The 25,960-nt window shown below is 39.5% G+C and overlaps 1 protein-coding gene across 14 annotated transcripts in view; it reads left to right on the forward strand.

Annotated features, from left to right (window-relative positions):
- LOC138844174 (uncharacterized) overlaps nucleotides 1-25,960 on the forward strand; it is a 411,900-nt gene that overhangs the window by 325,181 nt on the left and 60,759 nt on the right. For 10 of the 14 annotated variants that reach the window (XR_011379722.1, XR_011379723.1, XM_070051340.1 and 7 more), the window contains one exon: nucleotides 2,482-2,546. The gene's annotated coding sequence lies outside the window, so the exon portion shown is untranslated. Of the gene's footprint in view, nucleotides 1-2,481; nucleotides 14,505-25,960 lie in introns of those variants that run through there. The other 4 variants (XM_070051329.1, XM_070051327.1, XM_070051304.1 and 1 more) reach the window with 2 other exon arrangements.

Raw genomic sequence — 25,960 nt, forward strand, 5'->3', positions numbered from 1 at the left:
CAAACTGTACAAGAATTGAGGCATAACTTCTATAAATCAACTTTTTGATAACCTGGGAAAATGCTCCATCTCTCATATGATGATTGCTGTTAGTTTCAAATAAAAATGTATTGCACTCACACAAGAGAGCTTAATACGACCACATTTGAGTGGTCCTTAATGCCAGAAACACATTTATTGCCACTTAAGGGCTGAGTCACGAGGAGAAATTACTCAGCGTTGCAGCAGATGTCATTGTCTATTCTCTCATCTGAGGTGATGAGTGATAAACTGGGTTGGAATTTAAGATTAATGTAGCTTGGGAGACATCTTGCAAATTTAGTTGTCAGAGAGGCAGAAGAATGCCAGTAAGATTGAATAATTGATCAGTTGTAATTTAATGTAGTGGGTCCAATACACATAACATAGCCAAAGACCTTCTGATATCTCTTTCTTAAACTATACCGGGTCTTACTTGGTTTTTGGGAATAGGGAGAAAGAATAATTATACACATATTTGTGTACATGTATACAAGTATTTGTGCACATGTATACAAATGTGCAAGTATTTCTGTATTTCAAGAAGTTCTTAGAAAATGGAATAAAAAGATCAGTATCTTATGGTACAAATTATTTTTAAATAACTTCATAGCTATTTTCTATTTTTATTTTTTTTCAATTTTTACTTATATAAGGTGAACAAATTTCCAGTATTTCATAAGTAGAGATTTAAGAGCAGAGTGATTCATCCCATGCTTCCATCCTTCCTCATACTTTTTACTTGAGATTTTTTAAGCCGACTCATGTGCATAAATTTGAAAAATTTTTGGATCCAAATAAACTTATTTTGAAATTCCATTTTCCATGAATTGTTTGAAGTAGCCCAGTGTGAGTATGTGTGCGTGCATTCGCATATGTGTTTGTGTGTTCTGGAAATTTCAAGATTGAAACCAAGAATGAAAAATATCAACTACAACATACTGAATTTTATTGCTTCTGTAGATGAAGCCTACTTTGACAAAATTCTTTGGGCCATTTTGGCATGTACATTTTGCCCAGAACAGAGTATCTGTGGTATCTAAAGGTATCATAATTAAGTTGGGAAATCTCTTGGACAGCATTGTGCAGCATAACACAATTATACACCTGTTGGAGTGCCCAGGAGCGTGAACATGCTCAAGCTATAATTGGAGGCCCATGTAAACAGAGGGATGTGGCAAACATTGCATGGCCTGCTTACAATGGGTTGGGGTGGGGGGTTGAGAAGAGGAAGAAATCAGATTTCACGATGTGGCTTAGACTGCTGAAAAAATCCCATTAACATGTGTGAACTATTTATTGAATTCAAGCAATTACCCAAGATTATACAGGTATTGTAAGTGCTATAGAAGAAATAGACTGCTAGGGAGGGAGAATTCCTTCAGTCCCAGAACATCACCTGTAAGCTTCTCAATGCGAAACAGCAAACCTCTGGAAGGCCTGAAATTAGCACAACAAAAGAAAATTGTGTACAATACAATTGTTGGGGATGGTATGCACAGAGATCCACTGCAAAGATTCTATCATGCACTAGCCCAGCCCCTCCCATCTGTGCCTTCTAGAACAGAAAACAGAAGCTCCTGAATCCAAGAAGGCAACGTATTGTGTCATAGCACCTCACTAGAACCCAGAGAACATAACATGCTGGCACCACTGCTGACTCTAACATAGGTTTAAAGACCTATTTAATAGAGGTTAAACTGGAGTTTTGCCCTTCTCATTGGGTTGCTGGTACAGCCATTTACTCTTTTTGTGTAGATAATACCTAATTCCCATTAGTAAGTATGTCTGCAAGAGAGGTTAGTTGGAGATATGTGGACATTTCAGGAGGGTAATTATTTGATGGTCCTTTATGCCTTTAAGTATTTTAACTTGTTGTTGTGCTTTGGGTGTTGCAAACTTAACCTCCAAGGCAACAGAGCTTGAAGATAGGCAGAGCCCTCATGGCTGGGCTGCTGTTGGTTTTGTGGGAGTGTGTTTTTAATTGCAAGAGTATATGAAATTGAGCTTAGCCCTCTCTTGTCTCTCACCCTTTCCATTCCTTGCTCTTCCACTTTCCACCATGGGATATTGCAGTAAGAAGGCCCTCCTTAGATGTAACCCCATGATCTTGGGCTTTCCCATCTCTAGAACTGTGAAAAACAAATTTATTTGTTGTTCACTGGGTCTGTAGCAGTCTGTTACAGTAACACTAAATGGACTGAGAGAGCTGTATTTAGAAAGAAAACTGAGCATCCAATGTGAGTTTGACTGTTTGCTGTGACATCCAACAGTTCCCTGATTTTTTTTTTTTTTCTGCATGGGGCATTCTTTGGCTAGTGATGGTTTAGTGTCCCTTCTAGTACCCAGGTAAATTCTCAGTTGACTGCTTCTGAAAAGGGCTTTGTCTAAAAATGTTCTTATATGTATATTAAAAATTACAGTTTTTCAAATTTGCTTTCTACTTTCTCATTTGGTTCACAGATATTTGAAGATCATTACCAATTTGCACATACAGAGAAGAAGGCTGGAGAGGTGGAGACTGCCAGGTATGGTGGGAAGAGGACTGGAAAGCCTGCTTTGGTCCTCTCAGCCACTAGGGGGATGTCTTGTATATTCAGTGAAATGCTTTGTTGAGTCTGCAGACATGAAAGATTATGTTTAGAGGCCAGCAGGAATCAACAAACAAGGCCTTAAGAAAGGTAGAAAGGAGTGAAGTGTGGATTTATTTGAGGAGATCTTTTTTTTTTAAACTTTTATTTAATGAATATAAATTTCCAAAGTACAGCTTATGGAGTACAATGGCTCCCCCCCCCATAACATCCCTCCCACCCGCAACCCTCCCCTTTCCCACTCCCTCTCCCCTTCCATTCACATCAAGATTCATTTTCGATTCTCTTTTTTTACAGAAGATCAGTTTAGCATACATTAAGTAAAGATTTCAACAGTTTGCTCCCACACAGAAACATAAAGTGAAAAATACTGTTTGAGTACTAGTTATAGCATTAAATCTCAATGTACAGCACACTAAGGACAAAGATCCTACATGAGGAGTAAGTGCACAGTGACTCCTGTTGTTGACTTAACAAATTGACACTCTTGTTTATGGCATCAGTAATCACCCTAGGCTCTTGTCATGAGCTGCCAAGGCTATGGAAGCCCCCTGAGTTCACCGACTCTGATCATATTTAGACAAGGCCATGGTCAAAGTGGAAGTTCTCTCCTCTCTTCAGAGAAAGGTACCTCCTTCTTTGATGACCTGTTCTTTCCCCTGGGATATCTCTCGCAGAGATCTTTCATTTAGGTTTTTTTTTTTCCCCAGAGTGTCTTGGCTTTCCATGCCTGAAATACTCTCATGGGCTTTTCAGCCAGATCCACATGCCTTAAGGGCTGATTCTGAGGCCAGAGTGCTGTTTAGGACATCTGCCATTCTATGAGTCTGCTGTTGAGTACTGGAATAGGCAAAAACAAATGAGTGAATAAACTAGTAAAAGGTTGACACATTTTAGGCACTTTGGTCTTTCAGCATTCTCTTGGATGGTTTGCCTCAGGAGCCACAGATGGTGCCTGTGCTTAGTGTTTCTGGCTTTGTGTAGCTTCAGAGCATGGAGCAACAACACTGGTGAGAGACTAAAGGTACAGTAACTGAAAAATTAAGGAATGGAGGTTGAAGACAGTCATGCATACTGAGTATTTGCTGGAAAGACAAACCATTGTAAGATGATTGCATGGATTCCTGATCAGATGGAGCCAGCTGGTCAGGAGGGATCGTGAAGGTCTCTGTATCCTATCCCAGGTGGGTAGCCAGGTCTTGTTTTCTCCACAGCTTGCAAGGTGTCCCCCAACCCCAGAGCTCACTACATAGTGAGAAATGAAGATACAGTTTCTCTCATGAGCTTCACTGGGTGAGCTGGTGCAGGAGAAGTGGTAACAGCCACTCTGGGTTTTCAGGGTATTTCACTCTGCAGTATTTAACAAAAATCTCTTAGATAAGTTGATGTGCTCTCTGCAGGGAGGGTATTGCTTTGTGTCTTAGAAATCTCATTTCAGACAGATTAGAGCCTAAGTTAAGTGTTGTGTTGCAATTGTCTTTTAACCTGGATTTTCTGAGATGGCCCTAATTTCAAGTCTTCTGTCTTTATTCAATATAAGATGTTGTAGAAACACCATCAGGTGGGGGTCTGAAAAATAAATAAATGTGTGATGTTTCCAGTTTCTGATAGGTAACAGGAGGGCAGCCTAATGTGTGCAGGAGTGTGGGAAGCCTTTCAGAGAACAAACACCTAAGCTGAGCCCTCCAGGGCCAGTGTGTCATGGCCACGTGGTTGTAAACACTGCTTCTAGAAAACACAATTTTTATTTTCATTATATGGAACTTTTATTGCAATGGTCAAGTTAAGCTGACTCATCCTACACAGGTTTTGTGATAATAACTGCAGTAATTCTTTAGCTGGGAGTTGGGAATGGCAGTAAAAAGGTGTAGAGAAAAAGTGAACTCTCTCTGTAATAAGAACTATAGAATTTAATTTAGTTTAAGAATGTAATCTCATCTGGAAGAATATGCAAGCTGGTTCTGCTGTTGATTTCCAAATCTTATCAAATCGTGGTTGGAAACCCATATGATCTGGAATGAAACTGTTTTCTGCTGGCCTGATATCTGTTCTCACGGATTATTGTTTTGTGTTCCATCTCATCCTTCCTTGCTGTGGACTGAATGTTTGTGTCTGCTGGAAATTCTTATGTGGAAGCCCTAAACCCCAAGGTGCTAATGTTGCAAGATCACTGGCAGTAGCTGGGTTTAGATGTCTTGCTGCAATTAGGGTCCCCTTGATGGGATTAATGTCTTCATAAGAAGAAGGGATCAGAGCTCTCTTTCTCTCAGCTGTGTGAGGACACAGTAAATAAACAACCATCACCAAGTCCCAGAGAGGGCCCATAGCAATAATTGCAACTAGTGGCACCTTAATCTTGGGCTTCCTAGCCTAAAGAACTATGAGAAGTAAGTATCTGTGATTTAAATTATTCAGTCTTTGGTGTGTTATTATGGCAACCTGAACAGACTAAGATACAAGTTCAACTAGTCTGTATCATAATCCTTGCAAATGGTAGTGCTGAATTGGGCATTATTTTTTGTTTCAGTATCTGTGACATTCTAAAGTTTATTTTTCAATAAAAAGCATGAAAAAATGTCATCCTGACAAGATCTTACTTTCCTCCAGTGTGGCTGCAAACCATGTGGCACCAGTACCTTTTCTCCTTCTAACTGTAGAAGTCTTTCTCCTACATAGTCAATGATTTCCTTCTCTGATCAAAGCGTGAGTGGTTCAAAAAACTCACTCATCACAGTTGTAGCTGAGTCTACAGCATCTTCAGAATGGGGAGAGAACTTCTCAATCTTAGGCTGCTTACAGAGGAGAAATGGTTGTGTATTCCCTCAGTGGACCAGAAAAGAACAAGGTGAGAGGGTTCTTAGCAGGACATAGCACACTGTTAGGTTTCTTACATGTTTACAGAGCCCATGTCTCTCCATCAGGTTAGAAAGGTAAGTAGTTGGCCAGGATAGTCAGCCACAGGAAGGCAGGGAAAGGTCAAAGAAGAGCATTGCATCTTCCCATTGGTTGATGCGGCCGGGATGTGGAGCTTCTTAAGGGCCAACTGGATCCTGCAGAAGGTCACCGGGCTCAAGCTGCCTTGTTGAAACCTCACCCAAGAGAACAAAACAACCTCTGCAGTAAGGGGACCCCAGACAAATAAGACTCTGGAGACCCTCTGGGACAAGGGCTGAAAGTGAGTATACTGAGCTCAAAGGAAAGCACCTCATCTAGTGGGGGAACTGTAGAATAAGCAGCTAGTGGATCTCTAAAGCACCCACGTGTCTCAGAGTCAGTATTGAAATGCTCACCACGTATTTGCCCTCTTCTTTTATCAAGCCTCTCTGCCATTTCTTCACCCTGAGGGGCCATTACAGAATGAGAAGAAGACAGAAGAGAAAGAAAGTGGATTCCTCATCTTCTCTCAGTGTAGACACCTGAATTACAGGTCAAGTTTGACCCTGAGGGGAGGAGGAGTGAATCTTATGGGAAGTCAGATGTTCATGTTTTAATGGCTAGAAGTCAGTACTGTTTACTGAAATGGAACATGACAATGCAAGTCTTGCTCTCACTTTGGTGGCACATATACCAAGACAATGCAAGTCTGATGAAGAATCTGGAACCTAGTTTGGATGAAAACATAACTTAGGAAAAACAATTGCTTTATGGAAGAATGCTCTCTAGTATTAAAAGAAAAAAATTGTGAGAGCAAAAATGCCAAAAAATAAACCATAGGATGTGATGATCATTTAACAGCAAATGTAATAGATTGAGAACCAAAAAGTATACTATATTTGACATAAGAAATCACTACAGAAATTTTATCGACTAGAATATACACAGAAAAAAATTAATCATGATGTATAGGTAAGGCCTGCAATAATTCCAGTGAATGCAAAGAAAAACAAAAATAAACAACAACAGCAAACAGAAGAACAATTAGGAATAAATTCTTAGATGTGCAGAACAAGGAGTAGCGAGTAAGTTCAAGTTGTTATTCCTAAATAATAGAACCAAGAAATTTAACCATCTGAATTTTTAATGCTAGAAAAATATTATGACACCTACAGAGGAAAAAAAATGAAAATCAGGAATAATTGATTCAGAACTAGGTAATATAGCTAAAATAAAATTAAGTTACAAAGTTTTCTTTTTCTTTTTGGAAGAAATATACAGGAAAATCAGGTTATCTGCCAGGGGAACAAAAATCAGAAGACTTCTGTACAGCACCATTCAATGGCAGAGCACAAAAGAGAAAGGACTACAGAGTTCTGAGGGAAAAACAGTAAAAGCAGATAAAAGAATTTTATATCCATCTAATTTTTATTCAAACATACAAAAAATTCATCCATCCCAAATACACGAAAAATCAGGGAATAGAGTATTCATAACCAGTTCTTGAAAGTCAACTCTGCAATAATTTCTTGCCTTGAAAAGGATGCACCAAAATTCAGAACCCAAGAAGATGCTTGATGAATTTAAATATAACATTAAATTGAAATATGGAGCAATAATTTATCAAAATGAGCAAAGATAAATGGAGAATATGATGAAAAAGAGTTGGACCCTAGTGACATAACTGTGTTATGTGGACAGAGAAAGAAAGGAGAAAAGAAATAGAAGCTTGTTAACCTCGTGGTGGTTGGGAGAGACATGTTCCTAAATACGCCGAAAACATGTCTGAATCTCAAACAAAAATCCTGAAAACCATTAGGAATTTTTTAATAGTCAAAAAGATGTGTTTTGATGGACAGTACAAATACGAATGGATCCATTTAGAAATGTATGATTACAAAAGAAACCATATTAAAATACAGCTATCAAATTATTAAAAAGAATTTTTATACAGAGACAGCATATGTGCTTGTTTTTAAATAAATAGCCAAATCTAATGGTAAGTTTAATAATTTCAGTTAAGTTTGAAGTAATGACAATTATTAATGATATTTTGAAATATCCATAACACATGTACAGTGGTATGTTATAAAATATCTGTGATAGGTACAGTTAATGCTACTGTGGTTTGTGGTCTACTCTCATAGTTGAAGGAAATGCTAAAGTTCAGTTAGAGTTTAGCAAAACTGAATGCCCAGTTTTTATTCTCTCTCAAGTTTATAGACCTTCAGAATTCTTTCTATTCACAAATTTCTAGGTATCATTACATGCTTGTTTCAAAAATATCTCATCTAATGCTAATATAGTGAATAATCTCATAATTTTTCCATACTTGCATAAAAGACTTAAAGAAATGAGTAGGTGAAATTTTTTTGTCCTCTCCGTAAATGGTAATGGAATGAATTGCTATTTTTTTTTCACATTCACTCCCAATGATTATTTGTAAATAACAGTACTGGTTTTAAGTTTCCTTATCATGATACATTCAGAGTATGAAAAGAGGAGGAAAAGGCTAGGAGACAATTTTGTTTTCAGCTTGAATTTCCTTAGGTAGGTATGAATATGGGAAATAAAAGATGTGGCATTGGCTGGGACACAGTGAATTCTTTCTGGTTCCCTCCTGCTCACTCACTATCCCTATGCTGGTTAAATGGGAAATTCCCTAAGAGTGGTCTTTATGGTCTCCATAATTCCCAGTGACATTAAACATTTCAACACAACAGAATTTGGAAATAATACATCACTTAATAATGAGCCAAAATGAAACTGTTGAAATTTGTCAAGTAGAGGAAGTCCCCCACATGCTCAAACAAAAGCCTGACTCTTACTGAAGTGACCAGCTTACAGAGCAATGGAAGGCAAGGCTGTGGGGAGTAAGATAGACCCTGACAAAGTGACCACTTTGCCAGATGAGAACCATGAGGGCATTAAGAATATTTTATAACCAAGATTCTCTGCAGGATGTGGGATAAAAAGAATTTGACTATTTGTCCAATGCATCTTACCAGTTTTCCATCCATGCATTTTTGAAGTTCTCTTGAACTTGACTGTCCTCACACTTGCACAGCCATTGCAGCTTCTTGTTATTATCAGCCAATGAGTCCAAAATGTTTTCTTTTTTTCCTTTTCCAGATGGCCCCCATAGGATCTTTGCTCCTATACTATATGTTGGGCTTGCTTTTTAAATCAAAGGTAGCTTATTTCTTCATAAAGCAGCTTCCATGGGTGGTCAGTTGGCTTCCAGGTTTATATGTAATAATGTAAGATGAGAAATTACTCAATGCTTGCTGAGTTATATTATGAGCATTAATGGGAAGATTTCTGGGGCAGAAAGGGATGGTCTCTTTTTTCCCTTTTGGGCTCCCTTTTCAGAAAGGGAAAGCACTGTAATAAATAAACAGGCAATACATGTCACATTTTTGAGTATTCCAGTGCAACTCATACATTGTAGTTCTCACTGTATAGGAATTTGAGTATTCATCTCTAACAACAAGAACAAAATATTCTACTCATTGCTGTGCAGTGTGTATTGTAATCGGTTTCTGCCAAAGCTATAAAGCCAATACATTCTTGACATATAAAACAGATTTTTATGTAGTTTGATATGCAGTGAATATTTATAATGCGAGATGTCTACATCTATGGTGCTTACAACTGTGAAGTGTAAATAATAAAGTACTCAACTCTGGATGTTTGTAGCTAGCATCTTCTGCACTCATGAGAGTTTTTTTTAAAGATTGTTTTAAAAATTTGAAAGGCAGCCAGCGCCGCGGCTCACTGGGCTAATCCTCCACCTTGCGGCGCTGGCACACCAGGTTCTAGTCCCGGTCAGGGCACCAGATTCTGTCCCAGTTGCCCCTCTTCCAGGCCAGCTCTCTTCTGTGGCCAGGAAGTGCAGTGGAGAATGGCCCAAGTTCTTGGGCCCTGCACCCCATGGGAGACCAGGATAAGTACCTGGCTCCTGCCATCAGATTGGTGCGGTGCGCCAGCCGCAGTGCGCCACCCATGGCGGCCATTTGGGGGGTGAACCAACGGAAGGAAGACCTTTCTCTCTGTCTCTCTCTCTCACTGTCCACTCTGCCTGTCAAAAAATTAAAAAAAAATTTTGAAAGGCAGATTTACAGTCAGAGAGGGAGAGACAGAGAGAAAGGTCTTCACTCTGCTAGTTCACTTTCCCATATGGCCTCACTGGCTGGAGCTGCGCAGATCCAAAGCCAGAGCTTCTTCTGGGCCTCCAGTGCAGGTGCAGGGTCCCAAGCACTTGGGCCATCCTCCACTGCTTTCCCAGGCCATAGTAGAGAGCTGAATTGAAAGAGGAGCAGCTTGGACTAGAATGGGTGCCCATATGGGATGCCAGTGCTGCCATTGGAGAATTAGCCAGTTGCACTACAGTGCCAGCCTGGAGATTTTAACAGAGACTTTCTGCAAACAAAAGCAGTGAGAGAAACCCTCAAGTTCCAAGTCCTTCCTTCTTTAGAGACAGGTAAATTGCCTTTGTCTCTTGGCAGGGGAGCATATTCTGTGGAAGCAGTAGACTCTCATTTTCTCTAATATAACCCAGAAAATAAACCATATAGTGAAAAAGTAGAGCTCTCTTAGGAAAAAAAAAGGGGAAAGTGGAAATAATTACTGCTAAGAAGGTGACACTGGCAAGCGCTGTAGAATGCCACTTCATATCCTCCTGAAAGTGTTTGGCCAACATTGCCAACATAGGTTTTGACAATTTCCTACTCTAGTCTTTGGTGTTGATGGTCATATTCTTTTTTGTTTTTATTTTAATTTTAATTAGTTTTTAATGGATTCAGTGTGCTTTGAGGATACAATTCTAAGAACATAATAATATTCCCTTCCTCTCTCCTTTGCATCCTCCTAACTTTTACTTTACTCTCTTTTTCTTAGTTTTAGAGATATCATCTTTACATTTACATTACAGTAAAAAGGCTTAATACTTTGCAGAAGAAGAAGTTCAACAAGTAAAAAGTAAAAGGACCCTTGCTTAGTGGGAATATAGACAATGGCTATGAATGATAATTGAATGAAAAATGACCATTTCACTCATATACAATAAATTAATCAAAACTTTAGTAGTATAGCATTCTTAACCATTTGACAGAAGTATAAAACAAAGTTTTACAAAACTATATTTGCAGTAATACTGATAAATACAGACATTTCTTTCTTTTTTCTTCTTTTTTAAACTTTAGTTCCCACATATAAGTGAGAACATGTGATATTTATTTTTCTGGGTCTGGCTTATTTAACTCAACATGATGCCCTCTAGTCTAGTTGTGTCAGTTTTGCTGCAAATGGTAGAATTTCATTCATTTTTATAGCTGAATAATATTCCATTGTGTGTGTGTGTGTGTGTGTGTGTACATACCACTTTTTCTTTATCCATTCATTTGATGATGGACGCCTTGGTCGATTCCAAATTTTGGCTACTGTGAGCAGTGCTGCTATGAACATGGCGGTGCAGGTATCTCTTTGATACATTGTGTTCAAGTCTTGGGTGTATACCCAGAAGTGGGATTCCTTAGATTAACATATAAATCAGTAGACTTTGAGTAAAGCAGATTGCCTTCTTTGATTTGGGTTGGCCTCATGCAATCAGTTGATGGTCTTAAGAAATAACTGACTTAACAACCACAACTCCTCACCCAATGAAGAGGACCTTCTGCCAACAGACTGGCTTAAGCCTTCCTCTGCAGCATCAACTCCTTCCTGGGTAGCTAGTCTGCCAGACCACCTTCCTGACTATGGATTTGCCAGCCCCCACAGTCATGTGAGAGGATTTCATAAAATATAAGTGCCGTGAGCGTCTTGGGGAGTCTGGCCAGCAGACTCAACCCAGGGCCCGCGACGACAGTTTCTCGGGCGAGAAAAGAACGAACAACGCTTATCGGTCTTCAGTAGATTTTTTATTAGAGAAAGTAGACGTGACAGAGGTAGAAAGGAAGGAGGAAAGGAGAGGAGAGAGAGCTTCCTCCTCATACCTGCAGCTTATATACAAAATGTGACCAATCAGAAGCAAGCTAGAGTCCATGCATCAGGCACACCAATCCGGTCCCTGTTCATGTGAAGGGCACGCGTCCTTCGGCCAATCAGGTGAGGTGTCACACAGCAGGCAGGCAGGCAGACTCACTGCGGGGGTCCTGGTGCCATCTTGTTTACCGCGACCTCGATCCCTCTGCCTCTGAGAGCCCCGCCCGTTGGAAAGCCCCCAGTCAAAACTGAAACTAAAAACCTCTGCCGCAGACTATTCCCCAACATATAAGCTCTTCCCTCTCTATTTCTCAGTCTCTTTCTCTCTACCATGTACATATACACAAACTCTTACACACACACCCTGGTTCTGGTTTGTTTGTTTGTTTATTTAAAGGACCAAGACTACTTCAAGTCTTTAACAGAATATTTTTCAAAAGGAGAGGGGTATAGATCCAAACTTCAATCCTTTCAGAATGGGTGCTTTTGTTGGACGGGGCAAAAATAGGAGTTTTCAGTTGGTTGTATGATATTTGAAGGCTGAAACAGGAAGTAGCCCCAGCCCAGAATGAGCCAGGTTAGGGCAGGATCTACTAGTTATCTGAAGTCTTAGAACAAACTAATCCTATGTTGTGATACCAACTTTTGCCCAAGAAGTAGCAATGCATAAAAATGGTGTTAGGAGCAGGTAGTGTGATGCCATCTGGCTGTATTACCCACTACCTTTTAGCATGGCAATCATCTATTTGCCACTGGGTCATTCCAGTTCCATGAAAACTGTGGTTCCCAGCCTTCATTCTTTATCATTTTATGTGACTTCAGCATTTGTAACAGATGGATGTCCAACATCTTTCCTCTCATTGCCTTACTTGATATCCAACAACATATAATGAGCTACACCACTACAGCCAGCCAAGTTTTGTCTTGGACCTTTTCATCACCAGTAACTGTTCCAATTTTGAAGCCTCCCTTAGTTTCAAAATCTGCATATGACCTCTACATATGACTTCCTATCCTTCCAGCTTACTTGTTCTAATGTCCCTCTGCCACATTTGTTTGACCAGTGATATCCACAAATTCCTCAATCCATGGTTTTATTTTCATTCATCAATGCTTTCTTGTTTTACTTGCTTCCCCACTTATTCAGTATATTGTCACATTTCCTCCTTCTGCTAATATGATGGCAAATACTTTCAAGTAGGAGGAGAAATGATGTATGGACTTCATTGGCCATTTGAAACTATGGATTTTTAAAGAATAAAGTCCTCATTTTGTTGAAGGGCAGTATGTCCTTAAGAAACGTGATGAGGTAGCCAGGAGCATTTGAAGGCCTTGAGGACACTGGAAAAACTTTCTCTACCAATAAAAGAATTCTCCTTTTAGATGACAAGGATTAATCTTGAACTTCTGAATACCATCAGCTATAGAAACTATGTAGTCACCAGTTCTGTATTTCATTTACACTCAATGTGTGTAATTAGAAATGCATTTTAAAATAACATTTAGACAATTTGGTGGAAGGATCTTTCTGTCTCTTGTGTCATATTGAGTAGACATCCATCAACACAGTTAAATAGTATAGTTGCTGACAGCCCAGTTTCAAAATCACCTACTTCAATTAATTCCAGGTGACAGGCACTTTATTAATGTTTAATCATCTTCTCATGTAGGGAAGCCAGTATCCACATAACACTATTTAAATTAGTGAAATGAAATTAAAAGATTTAGTTTCTTACTCATATGAATACAAACTATTATTTCACCAGTTCAGTAACCACATATGGCTAGTGGCTACCCACATTGAATGGTGCAGATAATACTTTGATCGTCACAGAAAGTTCTATTGCACAGCATTGTCTTATACCAGAGATCCCAAACCATGCCCCCCAGGCCAAATTTGGCTCTAGGATTGTTTTGTACAACTTGCAAGTTAAAAATAGTTTCTACAATTTTTAAAGATTGTAAAAGAAAAAAAAGAATATGTGACTGAGATCATATTTGGCCCCAAAATTCTAAAGTATTAACTTTTTACAAAAAAAAAATAAGGTTGTCAACAATTTATTGGATAATAAATCACTTAAATGTGTTTATTTGTATAATTCATTTTGTAATATACCTGCTTGTGGTCAAAATCATATTTTTCCCTACAGTCTGGGGTGGAATTCAGTACATGGCTAATTCCTGTTGAGTGTTAATTAAATACTTACTGAAAACCTTTTAAACTCCCATTTTTTGAAAAAAAATTAAATAATATGACTACATTCAAAGACTTCATGTTTTACTGGAATAGGCAGGTCTGCAAAGCCTTAACCATGACACTAAGTAGACTGTAAGTACTGCTAGTAATGGTATTGGACACAATGACATTGGAGAGGAGTGTAGGGAGTGCTGAATTCTGGCTGGAGCTTAGGGTGTCAGGGGAATCAAGAATGCAGCATATAGGGAAACTTTAAAGGGTAAAAGGAAATTAAATAGGCAGAGAGGCAGGGAGAGAGGAAGGCTAAGGGAGTGGCAGGAAAATATACTAAATGCTGAAAACACATGTGGTATTTGAAGAAATGTCTGGCAGCTGAATGTGGCTTAATCATAAGATGAGGAGTAAGCAATGGACCAGGGAAACAAATATGGGGTAGGGTTTGATATTTGATGAGAGATGCTGGTTTTCCATCACAAGGCAGTGAATAGGCAAATATCATAACATCTAAACTTTGGACTACACACCCACCATGGATGATATAGTATATTATTTATATCTCCATGTTGTGGCATAGCATCATAAATGCATTTAATGAGATAAACTCAACGATGAGTATTTTCTTAAGCTCAAAATAGAACTAGAGGAAAGAACCAAAAATATTTTCAGGTGATTGCATTTGCCATTCTACTCAGTGAGCTTGAGCTGGGAGGGCGATCTCTTGAGCCTCAGGTGATTTCCAACCCTGCATAACCTTCTCAGTGAGAACATCATGTTGCACTGAAAGCAGTTCTATGGATTAAATAGACAAATGCATGTATTCAGATAGAATAGCACCCCAGCAAAACTGCAGCTCAACTAAAGAAGGGGTGATTTATTTTTCAAAGTTGACTGCCATGGATTCACTGGGAAACTGTACATTGGTTTGTAGTGTGGTCCATTTCTAAGAATTTTTCAAGAGAAAATTTGGTATTTGGCACGTATCCTTTCTTCTGTGTGGGTTCCTTGGTAAGATGGTGTCATGGATTTATAAGGTAATTCCTGCATCAGCATCCATGTCTCTGCCTGACATAAGTTGTCTGAAATCCAGCAGCACCCCTCATCTTTGGCCTGTTAAAACATCTCTCTGCCTGCCTGTTTTTTTGGGATATAACATCGTTGCTCCTCATCTCCCAAACCCAACAACATGCCATAGCTGTTGGCCATGATAAACCTAACATCAACATCAGAGTTTTGGAACTAAGTCCCCTAGTTTGCCTTTGTTTTCTCTGGACTAACCAATCTGCAATTCCCAATACAAAGCCTAGGCCATTGCCGTGGCTCATTAGGCTAATCTTCTGCCTGCAGCGCCGGCACACCGGGTTCTAGTCCTGGTTGGGGCGCCGGTTCTGTCCCGGTTGCCCCTCTTCCAGTCCAGCTCTCTGCTGTGGCCCGGGAAGGCAGTGGAGGATGGCCTGAGTGCTTGGGCCCTGCACCTGCATGGGAGACCAGGAAGAGGCACCTGGCTCCTGACTTTGGATCGGTGCAGTACGCCAGCCGTATGGCCATTTGGGGGATGAACCAACGGAAGGAAGACCTTTCTTTCCCTCTCTCTCTCTCTCTCTCTCTCTCTCACTGTCTAATTCTGCCTGTCAAAAAAAATCCAATAGAAAGCCTAAAGTGTAAGGCTCAAGGGCCTTAATATAAGCAGAATCCTGCAGACTCATGCCTGCTCCCCATTGCTGGTTGAGCTTTCTACTACCTGCTGACTTCTTGGCCTCTTGTTGTCACTCAAACCTTTCTGAGATTAGTGAGTAATGATTTTTTTTCTTCTTTACGAGTTTGGGTTTCACTTCTTCTTTGTATTTCACCTGACACACAGTTGACTCTAACTTTCTTCCGGATCACGGCTTTCGTAGAGAGTGGTTATCTTGGCTTATGGTGACTTTAAAGATCTAAATCTGAATTTCAAAAAAAGTATAACCATAAAAATCACAGCAGAAAGAGTTCCTCTGTTACCTAGATGCAGAAGTTCTAGAATTGCGTGAGAGCAAAGGAAATCTTTAGGGGTAGAAAACTCTACTTACGACATAGGATTAACTTATGTTAGTGTTTGGTAGATAATCTTGAAGAGGAAACAATAAGAACTGATTATGAGGTAAACATGGGAAAGGGACATACTTTGTAAACCCCTGATTGGCTATTAACTGGGAAGACAAAGATATGCATTGTGGGCATTCAATGCTACATTTTTGTTAAATATTTTTTTGCATCTGTGTTCATAAGGGATAGTGTGCTGTATTTGCACAGAGGATCAATTTAGTATATATTAAGTAAAGATTTCATCAGTTTGCACCCACACAGAAACAGAAAGTTTCAGTACTAGTTATAGCATTACTTCACGTGGACAACTGCCCGGTAGTATGTCCTGAAACCTGGTATTGTGATGCCTCCGGCTTTGTTTTTGTTGTACAAGATTGCTTTAGCTATTCGAGGTCTCCTGTGTCTCCATATGAATTTCAGCATAAGTTTTCCAGATCTGAGAAGAATATTCAGTATTTGATTGGTGTTGCACTGAATCTATAAATTGCATTTGGGAGAATGGACATTTTGATGATATTGATTCTTCCAATCTGTGAGCATGGAAGATTTTTCCAATTTTTTATCCTCTTCTATTTCTTTAAGATTTTATAATTTTCTTTTTTTTAACTTTTATTTAATGAATATAAATCTCCAAAGTACAGCTTATGGATTACAATGGCTTCCCCCCCCATAACGTCCCTCCCACCCGCAACCCTCCCCTTTCCCACTCCCTCTCCCCTTCCATTCACATCAAGATTCATTTTCGATTCTCTTTATATACAGAAGATCAGTTTATCATACATTCAGTAAAGATTTCAACAGTTTGCTCCCACACAGAAACATAAAGTGAAAAATACTGTTTGAGTACTAGTTATAGCATTAAATCTCAATGTACAGCACACTAGGGACAAAGATCCTACATGAGGAGTAAGTGCACAGTGACTCCTATTATTGACTTAACAAATTGACACTCTTGTTTATGGCATCAGTAATCACCCTAGGCTCTTGTCATGAGCTGCCAAGGCCAAGGAAGCCCCCTGAGTTCACCGACTCTGATCATATTTAGATAAGGCCATGGCCAAAGTGGAAGTTCTCTCCTCCCTTCAGAGAAAGGTACCTCCTTCTTTGATGATCCGTTCTTTCCACTGGGATCTCACTCATGGAGATCTTTCATTTAGTTTTTTTTTTTTCCCCAGAGTGTCTTGGCTTTCCATGCCTGAAATACTCTCATGGGCTTTTCAGCCGGATCCACATGCCTTAAGGGCTGACTCTGAGGCCAGAGTGCTGTTTAGGATATCTGCCATTCTATGGGTCTGCTGTGTATCTCACTTCCCATGGATGCTGAAATTCATAAGGAGACACAGGAGACCTCGAATAGCTAAAGCAATCTTGTACAACAAAAACAAAGCTGGAGGCATCACAATACCAGATTTCAGGACATACTACAGGGCAGTTGTAATCAAAGCATGATGGTACTGATACAGAAACAGATGGATAGGCCAATGGAACAGAACAGAAACACCAGAATCAATCCAAACATCTACAGGCAATTCATATGTGATCAAGGATCTAAAACCAATCCCTGGAGTAAGGACAGTCTATTCAATAATGGTGCTGGGAAAATTGGATTTCCACGTGCAGAATCATGAAGCAAGACCCCTACCTTTCACCTTATACAAAAATTCACTCAACATGGATTAAAGACTTAAATCTACAACCTGACACAATCAAATTATTAGAGAACATTGGAAAAACCCTGCAAGATATAGGTACCAGTAATGACTTCTTGGAAAAGACCCCAGAAGCACAGGCAGTCAAAGCCAAAATTAACATTGGGGATTGCATCAAATTGAGAAGTTTCTGTACTTCAAAAGAAACAGTCAGGAAAGTGAAGAGGCAACCAACAGAATGGGAAAAAATATTTTCAAACTATGCAACAGATAAAGGGCTGATAACCAGAATCTACAAAGAAATTAAGAAACTCCACAACATCAGAACAAACAACCTACTTAAGAGATGGGCCAAGGACCTCAATAGACAATTTTCAAAAGAGGAAATCCAAATGGCCAACAGGCACATGAGAAAATGTTCAAGATCACTAGCAATCAGGGAAATGCAAATCAAAACCACAATGAGGTTTCACCTCACCCCGGTTAGAATGGCTCACATTCAGAAATCTACCAACAACAGATGCTGGAGAGGATGTGGGGAAAAAGGGACACTAACCCACTGTTGGTGGGAATGCAAACTGGTTAAGCCACTGTGGAAGTCAGTCTGGAGATTCCTCAGAAACCTGAATATAACCCTACCATTCAACCCAGCCATCCCACTCCTTGGAATTTACCCAAAGGAAATGAAATTGGCAAACAAACAAGCTGTCTACACATTAATGTTTATTGCAGCTCAATTCACAATAGCTAAGACCTGGAACCAACCCAAATCGCATCAACAGATTTTATAATTTTCATCGTAAACATCTTTAACATCCTTGGTTAAGTTTATTCCAAGGTATTTGTTTTTGTAGCTATTGTGAATGGGATTGATCTTAGAAGTTCTTCCTCAACCGTGGCATTGCCTGTGTATAAAAAGGCTGTTGATTTTTGTGCATTGATTTTATATCCTGCTACTTTGCCAATCTCTTCTATGAGTTCCAATAGTGTCTTAGTAGAGTTCTTTGGATCTGATCCCCTAAACAAGGATCATATCGTCTGCAAAGAGGGATAGTTTGATTTCTTCCTTCCCAATTTGTATCCCTTTAATTTCTTTTTCTTGCCTAATAGCTCTGGCTAGAACTTCCAGAACTATACTGAATAGCAGTGGTGAGAGTGGGCATCCCTGTCTGGAACCAGATCTCAGTGGAAATGCTTCCAACTTTTCCCCATTCAATAGGATGTTGGCCGTGGGTTTTTCATAAATTGCTTTGATTGTATTGAGGAATGTTCCTTCCATACCCAGTTTGCTTAGAGTTTTCATCATGAAAGGGTGTTGTATTTTATCAAATGCTTTCTCTGCATCTATTGAGATAATGATATGGTTTTTCTTCTGCAGTCTGTTAATGTGGTGTATCACATTGATTGATTTGCGCACATTGAACAATCCCTGCATGCCAGGGATAAATCCCACTTGGTCTGGGTGGATGATCTTTCTGATGTGTTGTTGCATTCTGTGGCCATAATTTTTTTTTAAACTTTTATTTAATGCATATAAATTTCCAAAGTACGACTTATGGATTACAATGGCTTTCCCCCCATACCGTCCCTCCCACCCACAACCCTCCCCTTTCCCACTCCCTCTCCCCTTCCATTCACATCAAGATTCATTTTCGATTATCTTAATATACAGAAGATCAGCTTAGTATACATTAAGTATGGATTTCAACAGTTTGCTCCCACACAGAAACATAAAGTGAAAAATAATAGATGATTTTTTAAAATGATGATGAAATCAGAGCAGACCTATTGTCATGTTTAATCCCAGTGAGAGTCAAGTTGGGAATTGATAATTTCTTTTTTTTTTTTTTTTTACAGAGGATCAGTTTAGTATGCATTAAGTAAGGATTTCAACAGTTTGCACCCCCATAGAAACACAAAGTGAAATATATTGTTTGAGTACTCGTTATAGCATTAAATCTCAATGTACAGCACATTAAGGATAGAGATCCTACATGAGGAGTAAGTGCACAGTGACTCCTGTTGTTGACTTTACCAATTGACACTCCTGTCTATGGCATCAGTAATCTCCCTATGCTCCGGTCATGAGTTTCCAAGGCTATGGAAGCCCTCTGAGTTCTCCGACTCTTATCTTGTTTAGACATGGTCATAGTCAAAGTGGAGGTTCTCTCCTCCCTTCAGAGAAAGGTACCTCCTTCTTTGATGGCCTGTTCTTTCCACTGGGATCTCACTCGCAGAGTTCTTTTGCCAGAGTGTCTTGGCTTTCCATGCCTGAAATACTCTCATGAGCTTTTCAACCAGCTCCAAATGCCTTTAGGGCTGATTCTGAGGCCAGAGTGCTATTTAGGACATCTGCCATTCTATGAGTCTGCTGAGTATCTCACTTCCCATGTTGGATCACTCTCCCCTTTATTTACTCCATCAGTTAGCGTTAGCAGGTACTAGACATGTCTATGTGCTCCCTTTGACTCCCAGTCCCTTCACCATGACCAACTGTGAACTGAAACTGATCACCTGGAACAGTGAGATGGCATTGGTACATGCCACCTCGATGGGATTGAATTGGAATCCCCTGGTATGCTTCCAACTCCACCACTTGGGGCAAGTCAGCCTGAGAATGTCCCAAATTATACATCTCTTCCCTCTCCCATTCCCACCACCATGTTCAACAGGGATCACATTTCAGTTAATTTTCAACACTTAAGAATAACTGTGCATCAATTACAGATCTAAACCAGTCATATTAAGTAGAACATATAAAAAAAACTACTAAGAGGGATAATGTATTTAGTTGTTCATTAACAGTCAGGGCTATGCTGATCAAGCCACCATTTCCCATAGTGTCCACCTCACTCCAACAGGTTTCCCTCTTGGTGTTCAGTCAGTCGTCACCGATCAGGGAGAACATATGGTATTTGTCCCTTTGGGACTGGCTTATTTCACTCAGCATGATGTGTTCCAGATTCCTCCATTTTGTTGCAAATGACTGGATTTCGTTGTTTCTTACTGCGGTATAGTATTCTAAAGAGTACATATCCCATAATTTCTTTATCCAGTCTATCGTTGATGGGCATTTAGGTTGGTTCCAGGTCTTAGCTATTGGGAATTGTGCTGCAATAAACATTAGGGTGCAGACCTCTTTTTTGTTTGCCAATTTAAATTCCTTTGGGTAAATTCCAAGGAGTGGGATGGCTGGGTTGGACGGTAGGGTTATCTTCAGGTTTCTGAGGAATCTCCAGACTGACTTCCATAGTGGCTTGACCAGTTTGCATTCCCACCAACAGTGGGTTAGTGTCCCTTTTTCCCCACATCCTCGCCAGCATCTGTTGTTGGTAGATTTCTGCATGTGAGCCATTCTAACCGGGGTGAGGTGAAACCTCATTGTGGTTTTGATTTGCATTTCCCTGATTGCTAATGACCTTGAACATTTTTTCATGTGCCTGTTGGCTATTTGGATTTCCTCTTTTGAAAAATGTCTATTGAGGTCCTTGGCCCATCTCTTAAGTGGGTTGTTGGTTTTGTTTTTGTGGAGTTTCTTGATCTCTTTGTAGATTCTGGTTATTAACCCTTTATCTGTTGCATAGTTTGCAAATATTTTTTCCCATTCTGTCGGTTGTCTTTTCACTCTCCTCACTGTTTCTTTTGCAGTACAGAAACTTCTCAATTTGATGCAATCCCAATAGTTGATTTTGGCTTTGACTGCCTGTGCCTCCCGGGTCTTTTCCAGAAATTCTTTGCCTGTGCCAATATCTTGAAGGGTTTCTCCAATGTTCTCTAGTAACTTGATGGTGTCAGGTCGTAGATTTAGGTCTTTAATCCATGTGGAGTGGATTTTTGTGTAAGGTGTAAGGTAGGGGTCTTGCTTCATGATTCTGCACGTGGAAATCCAATTTTCCCAGCACCATTTATTGAATAGACTGTCCTTGCTCCAGGAATTAGTTTTAGATCCTTGATCAAATATAAGTTGGCTGTAGATGTTTGGGTTGATTTCTGGTGTTTCAATTCTGTTCCATTGGTCTATCCATCTGTTTCTGTACCAGTACCATGCTGTTTTGATTACAACTGCCCTGTAGTATGTCCTGAAATCTGGTATTGTGATGCCTCCAGCTTTGTTTTTGTTGTACAGGATTGCTTTAGCTATTCGAGGTCTCTTGTGCCTCCATATAAATTTCAGCACCATTTTTTCCAGATCTGAGAAGAAGGTCTTCGGTATCTTGATTGGTATTGCATTGAATCTGTAAATTGCTTTTGGGAGAATGGACATTTTGATGATATTGATTCTTCCAATCCATGAGCATGGAAGATTTTTCCATTTCTTGGTATCCTCTTCTATTTCTTTCTTTAAGGTTTTGTAATTTTCATCGTAGAGATCTTTAACGTCTTTGGTTAAGTTTATTCCAAGGTATTTGATTGTTTTTGTAGCTATTGTGAATGGGATTGATCTTAGAAGTTCTTCCTCAGCCATGGCATTGTCTGTGTATACAAAGGCTGTTGATTTTTGTGCATTGATTTTATACCCTGCTACTTTGCCAAACTCTTCTATGAGTTCCAATAGTCTCTCAGTAGAGTTCTTTGGGTCCTCTAAATAAAGAATCATGTCATCTGCAAAGAGGGATAGTTTGAGCTCTTCCTTCCCAATTTGTATCCCTTTAATTTCTTTTTCTTGCCTAATAGCTCTGGCTAGAACCTCCAGAACTATATTGAATAGCAGTGGTGAGAGTGGGCATCCCTGTCTGGAACCAGATCTCAGTGGAAATGCTTCCAACTTTTCCCCATTCAATAGGATGTTGGCTGTGGGTTTATCATAGATTGCTTTGATTGTATTGAGGAATGTTCCTTCCAAACCCAGTTTGCTTAGAGTTTTCATCATGAACGGGTGTTGTATTTTATCAAATGCTTTCTAGGCATCTATTGAGATAATCATATGGTTTTTCTTCTGCAGTCTATTAATGTGGTGTATCACATTGATTGTCTTGCGCACATTAAACCATCCCTGCATACCAGGGATAAATCCCACTTGGTCTGGGTGGATGATCTTTCTGATGTGTTGTTGCATTCTATTGGCGAGAATTTTATTGAGGATTTTTGCATCTATGTTCATCAGGGATATTGGTCTGTAATTCTCTTTCAGTGCTGCATCTTTTTCCGGCTTAGGAATTAAGGTGATGCTGGCTTCATAGAAAGAATTTGGGAGGACTCCCTCTTCTTCGATTGTTCTGAATAGTTTGAGAAGAATTGGAGTTAGTTCTTCTTTAAACGTCTGGTAGAATTCAGCAGTGAATCCATCTGGTCCTGGGCTTTTCTTTGTTGGGAGGGCCTTTATTACTGTTTCAATTTCTGTCTCAGTTATGGGTCTGTTTAGGTTTTCGATGTCTTCCTGGTTCAATTTAGGCAGGTTGCATGTGTCCAGGAATCTATCCATTTCTGATAGGTTTCCCTGTTTGCTGGCATACAAGTCCTTGTAGTAATTTCTGATGATTCTTTTTATTTCTGTGGTGTCTGTTGTTACATTTCCTTTTTCATCTCTGATTTCATTGATTTGGGTCTTTTCTCTTCTTTTTTTAGTTAGTTGGGCCAATGGGGTGTCAATTTTGTTTATTTTTTCAAAAAACCAGCTCCTCATTTGTCTGATTTTTTGTAAATTTTTTTTTGATTCAATCCTGTTGATTTCTTCTCTGATTTTAATTATTTCTCTTCTCCTACTAGATTTGGGTCTGGTTTGCTGCAGATTTTCTAGATCCTTGAGATGAATTGAAAGCTCATTTATTTGGTGCATTTCCAATTTCTTGATGTAGGTACCTATTGATATAAACTTTCCTCTTAACACTGCTTTTGCTATATCCCATAAGTTTTGGTATGTTTTGCTGTTATCCTCATTTACTTCCAGAAAATTTTTGATTTCTCTTTTGATTTCTTCTATGACCCAGTGTTCATTCAGGAGCATGTTATTCAGTCTCCATGTGTTTGCGTATGCTCTAGGGATTCCTGAGTTGGTAATTTCCAACTTCATTCCTTTATGGTCTGAGAAGCTGCATGGTATGATTCTAATTCTTTTGAATTTGCTGAGACTTGCTTTATGGCCTAGTATGTGGTCAATCCTAGAGAAGGTTCCATGTACCGCTGAGAAGAATGTAAATTCTTTATGTGTAGGATGAAAAGTTCTGTAGATATCTGTTAGATCCATTTGGGCTATAGTGTCATTTAAATCTACTGTATCCTTGTTGATCTTCTGTTGATCTATTTCTGAGAGTGGAGTATTGAAGTCCCCCAGTACTATTGTACTGGGGTCTAAGTCTCTCTTTAAGTCCTTTAACAAATCTTTTAAATAAACTGGTGCCCTCTAATTAGGCGCATATACATTGATAATCATTATATCTTCCTGTTGAATTGATCCCTTAATCATTATATAGTGCCCCTCTTTGTCTGTCTTAACAGTTTTGGTGGTAAAGTTTATGTTGTCTGATAATAAGATGGCTGTGCCCGCTCTTTTTTTCATTTCTGTTGGCATGGTATATCATTTTCCAGCCTTTCACTTTTAGTCTGTATGGATCTTTGTTGGAAAGATGTGTTTCTTGTAAGCAGCTAATAGATGGGTTTTGTTCCTTAACCCAATCAGGCAATCTGTGTCTTTTAATGGGACAGTTGAGGTCATTTTTTTTAAACTTTTATTTAATGAATATAAATTTCCAAAGTACAGCTTGTGGATTACAAGGGCTTCCCCCCCGCCATAACTTCCCTCCCACCTACAACCCTCCCCTTTCCTGCTCCCTCTCCCCTTCCATTCACATCAAGATTCATTTTCAATTCTCTTTATATACAGAAGATCAGTTTAGCATATATTAAGTAAAGGTTTCAACAGTTTGCACCCACATAGAAACACAAAGTAAAAAATACTGTTTGAGTACAGTTGAGGTCATTAACGTTCAATGTGACTATTGATCAGTAGTAACTTTGCCCTGCCATTTGCCAAAGATATTTTCTAATATATGCTTTGAACTTCCTGTGATCTTTTGCTGTGAGGTTTCCTTCCTTTACCTTCTTTCATATTGATGACTCTGTTTCTGTGTTTCTGTGTGCAACACATCTTTAAGCATCTTTTGCAGGCCTGGATGAGTGGCAACAAATTCTTTCAATTTCTGTTTGCTATGAAAGGTCTTTATTTCACCTTCATTCACAGATGAGAGCTTTGCAGGATATAATATTCTGGGCTGGCAGTTTTTCTCTCTTAGTACCTGGGCTATGTCTCGCCATACCCTTCTAGCCTGTAGGGTTTCTGATGAGAAGTCTGCTGTGAGTCTAATTGGAGATCCTCTGAGAGTAATCTGACGTTTCTCTCTTGCACATTTTAGGATCTTTTCTTTGTTTCACTGTGGAGAGTTTAATTACAACGTGTCATGGTGAGGATCTCTTTTGGTCATGTTTACTAGGGGTTCTATGAGCTTCCTCTACTAGGATGTCTCTGTCCTTCTGCAAACCCAGAAAGTTCTCTGCAAGTATCTCACTAAAAAGGCCTTCTAATCCTTTCTCTCTCTCCATGCCTTCAGGAACTCCTAGAACCCGAATGTTGGGTTTTTTAATAGTATCCTGTAGATTCCCAACAATATTTTTTAGATTTCTACTTTCCTCTTCTTTTCTTTGGTTTGACTGTATCCTTTCCTGTTCTCTGTCTTCTAAGTCTGATATTCTCTCTTCTGCTTCACCCATTCTGTTTTTAAGGCTCTCTAATGTGTTTCTCATTTGATCTATTGAGTTCTTCATTTCATTTTGACTTCTCTTCACTATCACACTTTCCTGTTCTACTAGTTTCTGTGTTTCATTTTTATTCCTCCTTAAGATTTCATTTTCTTGAAGGAGATTTTCTATGCTGTCCAGTAAGGATTTCCGTAGCTCAAGCATTTGTTTTTGAAAACTTCTAAATGTTCTTAGCATAAATTTTTTGAAATCGGTATCTTGCATTTCTTCCATTTCATCATCTTCATAATCTTGGCTTGGGGTGTCTTGTTCATTTGGAGGTGTCATGATGTCTTCCTCGTTCTTGTTTCCTCGGTTTCTGCGTTTGTTGCTTGGCATTGTGGAGATATTCTTTGGATTCTTCTTCCCTCTCTGTGGTGTTTTTTCTTGTTATACTATGACTGTATTAAGTGGACTGTCTGCTTTTGATGGAGCCTTAGAGGCTTGAGATGGGTGTGGCCTGAGAGCTCTGTTTGGTTCCTCAGGGTTAAGGGTGTGCCAAAGGTGACACTCCCAGGTTAGGCATGGTAAATCTCCCTCCCTCCCTCCCTCCCTCCTTCCCTCCCTCCCTCCCTCCCTCCTTCCCTTCCCTCCTTTCCTCCTTCTCCGCATGGCTCGTGTTCCAGCGCTGGTGTGTTGAGTCTGCTGCTGGTGTCCCAAACCGTGGGCTCCCACGCTCTCCACGCAGGTCCACTGTGAATCACTAGTTCCAGAAGAGTTTCCTCTGCTGTTTCTTTCTCTACTCTTACTTGAACCTGCAGTATCTCCACTTTTATTAAACTGTCTCTTCCCGGACTATCAGTGTGCTCCCTTCCTATTCCGCCATCTTGCTGCTCTCC

This window comes from Oryctolagus cuniculus, chromosome 1 (assembly GCF_964237555.1).
Source record: "Oryctolagus cuniculus chromosome 1, mOryCun1.1, whole genome shotgun sequence".
Taxonomy (NCBI): Eukaryota; Metazoa; Chordata; class Mammalia; order Lagomorpha; family Leporidae; genus Oryctolagus; species Oryctolagus cuniculus.